The sequence below is a fragment of the Acinonyx jubatus genome, chromosome F2 (genome assembly GCF_027475565.1).
Source record: "Acinonyx jubatus isolate Ajub_Pintada_27869175 chromosome F2, VMU_Ajub_asm_v1.0, whole genome shotgun sequence".
Lineage (NCBI taxonomy): Eukaryota > Metazoa > Chordata > Mammalia > Carnivora > Felidae > Acinonyx > Acinonyx jubatus.
Window position 1 is genome coordinate 6580224 of NC_069394.1, and position 8196 is coordinate 6588419.

Sequence of the window (8196 nt, forward strand, 5' to 3'; positions counted from 1 at the left end):
TATATATATATATGAAATAATTGCCTTTTAAAGTACTTCAGATCTAATAAATCAAGCACTCAGGAACTTGAGAACCTCCCAAAATTATTGCACAAAGTGTTTCTTTCAGCTGATGCATATGTACAGTGGTAAACTTTCTCCCTGGATTCTCTGGGTGGAGACCACTGCTTTAAACCCATTTACATCATTGGTAAATTGTTTAAATAATATTTCACAATAATTAAAGGACAGCAAGTTATTGTTATCGTCACATGAGAAACTCAGCTTCAGAGGCACTCCATACATGTGGATACGGGCTGTGCTAGAAGACAGGCACTTACACAGCTAACGTTGTGTCTTTATAGCCAATATTTATTGGCTACTCACCGAGATCCAGAAGTGACAGTACTTAGCGTTTTACGTGGGTTGGTTAACCTTGATCTTTTGAACAACCCTGTGAGATATTCACCATAATTATCCCAAATTTAAAGGTGAAAAATGAGACTTGAAAAGGCTAAGTAATTTTCCTCAGGTTACATAACTGGGATTTATTCAGGCAGTCTGATTCCAGAGCCCACACTCAACATGATACCACTGTTTCCAGAATTTGCTTTATCCTAGGAATGTACTATAATTGTGTAACACAGACATATTTATTTCCTAGCTTCATTCAATATGCTTGCTTCATCAAAACCTTCACAGCAGGTGTCTGGAGATTTTTTTTTAAGTTTCCTAAGAAGAAACGAAATTAAGTCCAATCTCTCTGGTTTGGTTGCATTTTGTGTCAAGATACTGAAATAATTACATCACATTTGTTAAACAGCCTCTGTCCCCAGCCCATGGGTATTCCTCCCCACCAAACCACCCTATTCCTCTGGACTCTCGAACTTTCTTAGAGTCAGGTAGGTAACAGGTATATACCTTGTTCAACAGGGCACCTCCAGACCCAGGTCCACTGGTACCACTAATGTGCATCAGTGAACACCTCTCCACTAGGTGAATCTGATGGATGAAGAAAGTTCAGGAAGCCATTGGGAAGCTCAAGGGAAGTATTCAAGTATTTGTGACTTTTGAAGGCAGGATCAAATAGATCCAGGTTCAATTTTCCACTTCACTATCAACTAACCACCATGGATGAGGCTCTTCAGGATTCAGAGACTGCTTCCTCATCTGTGAAAAATAAAGCAACAAGACTTTGGGGCTATTACGAGCATTGGATGAGCTAATTGCGTGAAAGCACTCTATTAAGTTGAAAACACCCTACAGTTGTGAAGAGTTCCTATTTTTACTCTTAAAGAAGGAACTCAAAGAAATATCCATCCAATGAGATAAAAGTATGAACACATTTGTATTTCAAAGACCACCCTAAACTACCAAATATCCTCCTGTGGCAAGTAAAATGCTCTGTCACTGGAATTTCTGGGTCTTTCAGCTGAGTCTACTCTTGTTTTGGAAATTAGCCAACTTTTATTCCATGACCAATGGAAGAAGTCTTACATCTACATACTTAAATTTAAACCACCTTGAGCAGGTGGCTCCTTTCTTTAGTGTCCTGTAGAGCTACAGGCAAATAATAGATTATCAGAAATGTTTACTGGAGAAATTTCTATTGAGTTGCTATATTCCAGTGCATAGCCCAATGTCTTATATATATGTACTTCTTTGTATTTTCATTTCCTCTCACACTTCTGTCTTTGCCAGGTTTCACACTTCACACTGTGAAGTAGATAGGGACAATACTATGTTTAACACTTTCACACAAGGAATCATTAGAATGAATGTATTCCTTCTAGGAGCCAAGCATTGTGCTATTAAGGGTTTGAGGATGTAAATTGAAGATAGGTAGATAGGGAGGGAGGTAGATAGGTAGATAGATAGAGAGACAGATAGATAATGGATAGATAGATGCATATGTATATATGTATGAATGTTCATATGCCCACATGCAATGCATATTTGTATGTATATAAGTCTATCAATCATTGTTAAATAGTTACTCTTCTAAATCACAAAGCAAATAGCATGAGTAGACTCCCATCCAACTGCCAACTATTCTGGTAGTGCTATTTCCTCCCACCCTAAATGCACTGGAAAATGCTAAGGCAATAGTTAGATCTTTGATAAATAGTAAAAAATGTGACTTCTTGGGTGTTCTACCCAAATACAGGTACTGGAGGCTGAGGGAGAAATTCTAATATGGTGGACATGGATAAAATGGCAGGTGGTTCCATTGGGGAGACAAAATAATTCTTTTCCCAAGGGGCTAAAAATGATAGCCCATTCTTCCCACATCATTGACTCAAAAGACTATAATGAAGGTATAATGATCTATCATGTCAAGGAATACTACCGTTTAGGGAGTACTTGATCCATGAGTTGTTGGCACAGTGTGCTATGAGGAACTATTAAGGTACAGCTTGCCAATGTTCATAATATTTGGGGAGCCACAGCTCCCAGAGGATCAGCTTTTGCTCGCTAACTCTGAGGGCTCCATTCCTGGGACAGAAAATTAAAGTTCAAGTGAAGATTTTTTTCAGGTAAGCCACTACAATATTCATACATATTAGGAGAGAGAGAAAGACAGAGAGAGAAAAAATGGAAGAAAAGAGAGGAAACTAACAGAATTCTATTAAAGGAATTAAAAAAAAACCCCAATAGCGTCTACACTGACCTCCACCATTAAGTCAGGTCAGTCAGTCCACAGGCAATCATTAAGCATCCAGGGTGAATGGGATCTGAAGTGATATATGGAAAGAATACCACCAGTCCTTGTATAGATGGCATGTTTATGTCCTCCCAAACTTTGTATGTTGAAATCTAACCTCCAATGTGATGGTGTTAGGAGGTGGGGCTTTGAGGAGGTGATAAGGTCATGAAGGTGGAGCCCTCGTGGGTGGTATTAATGCCCTTATAAAAGGGACCTCAGAACTGTCCCTCTGTTCTTTCCACCATATGAGGACACAATGAGAAGTTGACCGACTGACCTCTGGAAGAGAGAGTCACGTGAACCTGACCATGCTCGATCTCAGATTTCCAGATCCCAGATTCAGATCCCCCTTTAACACCACCCCCCGAAAAGATTATCTACCAAATTAGATTAAATTGGTCTATACAATTCAGGTACACAAAACTGGAAAGTTTCCCTTCTTTGTTCTACTTTGGATTCATAGACACACATAAATGAGGAGAGAGCCAAAGGCAAGCTGAGGACAAAGCACAAGCTGACACCCCACAGTCAACCCCTCCCTACCAGGTGGGATATGTGTGGCATTCCTCAGGCACTCCTGGCTGCCAAGAACAAAGGAAAGGGAAAAACAAATGATTAACTGATAGACATCACCATCACGCAGGACAGGAGTCTCCATAGGTTGCAACGGCTTTAATGATTTCCAAGAGAAAAAGCTATCTCCAGAAAGGTATAGACTCAGTTTCCTGGAGCCATAACATCACCTTCCACTCCATAGAGATGTGGGGAACAAAGGCAAGAAGAAAATGTAGATAAAATTAAATTTCTTTAAAACCTGTAGCCCACTGGCAAATACTTGAGATAGGCAGAGCATAACGTTTCTCCAGGAATCACTACCGTCTTAATGTTAATGCTTTGCTAGAGGGAAACATAGCTCAATGGTGGCAAGGCCTCCAGTGTATTGTGAATTTTCTTTAGCATATGAAAGTCCTTTCGGGAACTTCCCCTTGCCTAAACCTCCCCCAGTTCCCAGGTATATAATCAATCACTCCTCACAACCCCAGTGCAGCCCTTTCTGCCCTGGGGTCCTGTCCCACTGCCTTAATAAAATCACCTTTTTGTACCAAAGATATCTCAAGAATTCTTTTTTGGCCATTGGATCCAGATCCTCACCGCTACTCTTCCAAAACTGTGTCATTGGGCATCTAATGTGGGGCTTTGGATCGTTTCATCTGGACTCAGTCTTGGTGCAAAGCTGGTGAGTCCTTTCTCTTTTCTTCCTTTACTCTCATTTCGGGGGCTTTTCGAGGAGTGTGGTCTCATTGGAACTCTTTCATGTCGACTGCTCGGGCAGCAATACTCTAAGTGGCTGCACTCACGTTTCTACTTCCTTCCCTCGTGGGCTCACCTAACTTTCTTAATTCAGATTTTCATCAGCAATACTTCATTAAAATGGCCTTTTCAACACCAGTGGTGGTTTCTATTTTGCTGTATCTGCTCAGAGTCCCCTCCCCCTTCACTTGACCCATCGGAGACTCTTACACAGGTGTTCACTCTGCTCCTGGAAGCACTTTGAGCACATGATTCCAGCTCAGCAAGCGTCCCTGGTTTTCTATCTCGCAGGGCACTCTTCAGTCTTGTTTTCTGGATTCTTTTCCTCTCTCCAACTTCCAAATGGCAGAGACCCGCCCCCCCGAGCTCAGTCCTTGGCCCCTTCTGCTCTCTCTTGAGGTCACTTCTTTGACGTGCCTCAATTATGAGCCTTGAATACCATACATTTATGGCCGAAAGTCAGGTTTTCTCTCTAGTGCAGGACTTTCCAGTATTTCTATTGCCGTTTATGGTGACCTTTCACCCAGACATTCCAGGCAACAACCTAAGAATTATCTTTGGTCCCCATGTTTATTTACATCCCACATACAATCTACCAATAAGACCTTCCACTTATGGCTTTGAAGCATTCAGTTAAAAAAAGAAAAGAAAAGAAAAGAACCGCTTCCTACCCCCATTACTGCTACCTGGCCAAGGTGCCTTCTGTTACCACCTGCATCAATGTGATAGTCTCCGAGTTGGCTCCTTGCTGTCACTTTTCCCGCTGTAGCAGAGTACTTTGGGTTTATCTTTTTAAGTTTGTTTGTTTGTTTGTTTGTTTGTTTGTTTAGAGAGGGAGCATGAGAGGGAGAGAGGGGCAGAGGGAGAGAGAGAGAGAGAGAAAAAATCCTAAGCAGGCTTCATGCTCAGCATGGAATCCAGCATGGGGCTCGATCTCATGAACTCGTGAGATCATGACCTGAGCCGAAACCAAAAGTCTGATGCTCAATTGACTGAGCGCCCCCAGAGCATTCTTTAAAATTATGAAACTACCCCTGTCATTTTTTCTGCCTGGAACACATGCCATTAGAATAAAATTCAAAATCCATAAAATGTGTTATGTTTTAAGAGGAATCTTACGTCATCCTACACAACCTTGCCCTGCCTGTCTCATCTGACCCACCTCCACTACCCCACCTCATCAATGCACTGATGCCATAGTGGCTCTCTCTTTTTGATTAAAAATCGTCAAGCCTGTTCCTACCCCAGGGCCTTTCTACTTGTTCTTCCTTCTGCTTAGAATATTCTTTTGCACAGCTTGCTCCCTCATGGAGGTTTCCAGGGAATTTCAGGTCCTCTGAGAATCCTGCTTTGGTCTCCCTAACTAAGACAGCCTCCTGTCACCCATCTGCCCTTCCCATGGCAGCTCTGATTTCTTATGACCTCAGCTCTGATTTCTTCTTACTTTTCTTTCTTTTTTTTTACAAGCATCTCTATCCAAAGTTATATTATTTACTGATCAATTGATACAATAGTTTGTAATAGTGTATCACTTCTACCCGCAACCTCAATAATAATGTCAGCTCCAAGGGGGCAAGTATTTTTGTCTGTTTTTGTTCTGTGTTATGCCCCATGTGCTTAGAACAGTTTATATCATACCCTTATATCACGCACATGGGATCCATAGATAGAGATATAGATACAGATATAGACACACGTATAAAATGTATACATGTATACATATACAACAGATTTATATTGAGATTCATACTCCTACGAAATAAACGAGTGAATGAGCAACTCCACGGACACTGAGCTTGTAGAAGTGAACAAGCTGGGCTATAACCACGGTGTGCTGCCTTGCCTGACCACTCTGGGTAATTGGAACAGTGCCAGGATGTCAGTCAAGAATTCTCTGGGCTGCGGCTAACAAGGAACAGACCTCTATCCAACAACAAGACCTTTGGAATCAGGTCTCAGTGGGGCCTTCTGAAATAACACAGATACAGTGCAGTAAAAACAGCCTGCAGAAACAGCATTTATAACTCTCTTTACAACTGAAGTCTATCACAGGAAATGCCGAAAAAACAACATATAAATAAAAATGAATTCTCAGATTTATCTGCTGAGGCTGTAACAACCTAATAAGGTTCCCCCAGCAAAAGCAGGGCAGGCAAGGAGAATAAAAGCACCCTCAATTTCTTCTCTTCAGCCTACATATAAAAGCAATTCCTCCTGGTTTCCAGCCAGAGCCTTCTCTCATCGTACGTAAGTGGTTCTAACTACATTTGATGGAGGTAAGAAGGGAGGAACCATGTTTCTACATGGCTGAATTCTCACTGCACATGGTGCACACAGGTCCACCTGGTTCCCAGGTTTTACATCCCCCTACTCCCACTATGACGCTGACGTCCATCACCCAAAGGCCTAGCCATCAGAATCTCAAAGGAAAAACGCGTGTGTGTGTGTGTGTGTGTGTGTGTGTGTGTGTACATATACTGCTCCAGGCAAGAGAAAGTGGGGAAAAAAACCCTCTAGTTACATTGGTTGTCAACTCATTTTATGACACATTAGCCTTAACTATATGCCTTAGTTCTAATAACTAGACTGCAGTCTCCTTCTCTGTGCTTGAGTTCCCAAATCCCCAGTGCCCTCAAGATACATACACCTTACCATTCCAGGCATGAGTTTTACATGCTTAACTCTTGTCCGGACTCTCCTTTTGCATTCACCCTCAGTACCCAGTACGACCTAAGACATGTGGTGTCTGTGCCCTGCTCTATTTCAGAATCCAGTATGCCTTGACCCATCAGGAGAGTAGCAGGTCCTAAGTAGCAATGTCCCAGAATGTAGCACTAAAAACAGTATGTCATTCTAAGCCCCTCATTATTCTAGAAAGGAACAGAAGTTCGGGCCAGAAGAGTTAAGGAGGCTACAGTGATGGTACAGCAGGGATAGACAGTGTTTTGAAAGTTAGTTTGGGGTGAAATAGAAGAAGTTGAGTAAGACTACTCAAGGCCCTGGGACCTATCCCTGAGTCCACTGGGACTAGGGCAAGGGCAGCAGATACTAGAGCCATAATGGAGGCAACAAGATGGGTGAAGAATGAATATGGATAAATGGATGTCCACTCACCAAACTGTAAATGTTTCCTGTGACCTGTGACATGTGGAGGATGATGCTAAGCTCCAGCAATAGAACCACCATGAGAACAGAGTATAGTGGAGGTGGTAAGTAATAAGAAAACTGACAATTTTAATATTGTTATCTCCAGTGAGACTTTTGTTATGCACAGTACTGCTTAGCATTTCTATTCAATACGATACTGAACTGACATGAGAATTCTCTTTCTCCAAAACAAAACCAGTAGAATGCTAGATGAAACCTAACCACAATTTATTATTTTTTGCATACCTAAAGTAAGGTTAATCCAATAAAGGGATGAAAAGCAAACACATTGGAAAGGAGACAACAAAACTAGAGGGCCTTTGGGAGATTCAGAACCAGATATGAAATTCTACGCCTGAGGATAGATGTTTAACCCCAGGAAAGATCATGAAAACCGGGCCACGGCCCCTGTGCATGCCACAGCTATCTGCCGGAGAACCAAAGCATCAATGCCTGGTCTTTGTGTGAAATAGGGAGCCAAAATTCTACCCACTGGCCCAAGAGAGTATCAAGAAAACACAGAGTCATGCTTGATATGACTGAAGTCAGCTCTGCCTTATAAGAGTATATGGCCTGCACAGATTAATACTGTGCCACCTGGGTGGCTCAGTCTGTTAAGTGTCCAACTCTTGATTTCTACTCAGGTCATGATCTCACAGTCATGGGATGGAGGCACGAGTCAGCCTAGAGCCTGCATGAGGTTCTCTCTCCTCCACTCTGCCCCTCCCCCATTCGTGCTTGTGCTTTCTCTCTCTCAAAATAAATAAATAAGCATTTTTTAAAAAATCATTAAAAATAAAAAAAAATATTTTAAAACTGCTCTTGGATCCATGTAATTCATACTCTTTCAACTCTCTGAAGCAGATATAGACAGAAATCTATCCAAATGGGTACTCAACAACGAGGGGCCCAGCTACCTTCTCCCGCAGGCTTCACACATACTGAAAGTTAGTTCACAATCAGAAATTACAAACCGCAAGAGGACAGCAGCAACCAGGAGGGCGTTACCAGAAGCTAGAAACAGGGAGAATTAGAGAGAACGTGTTTATTTA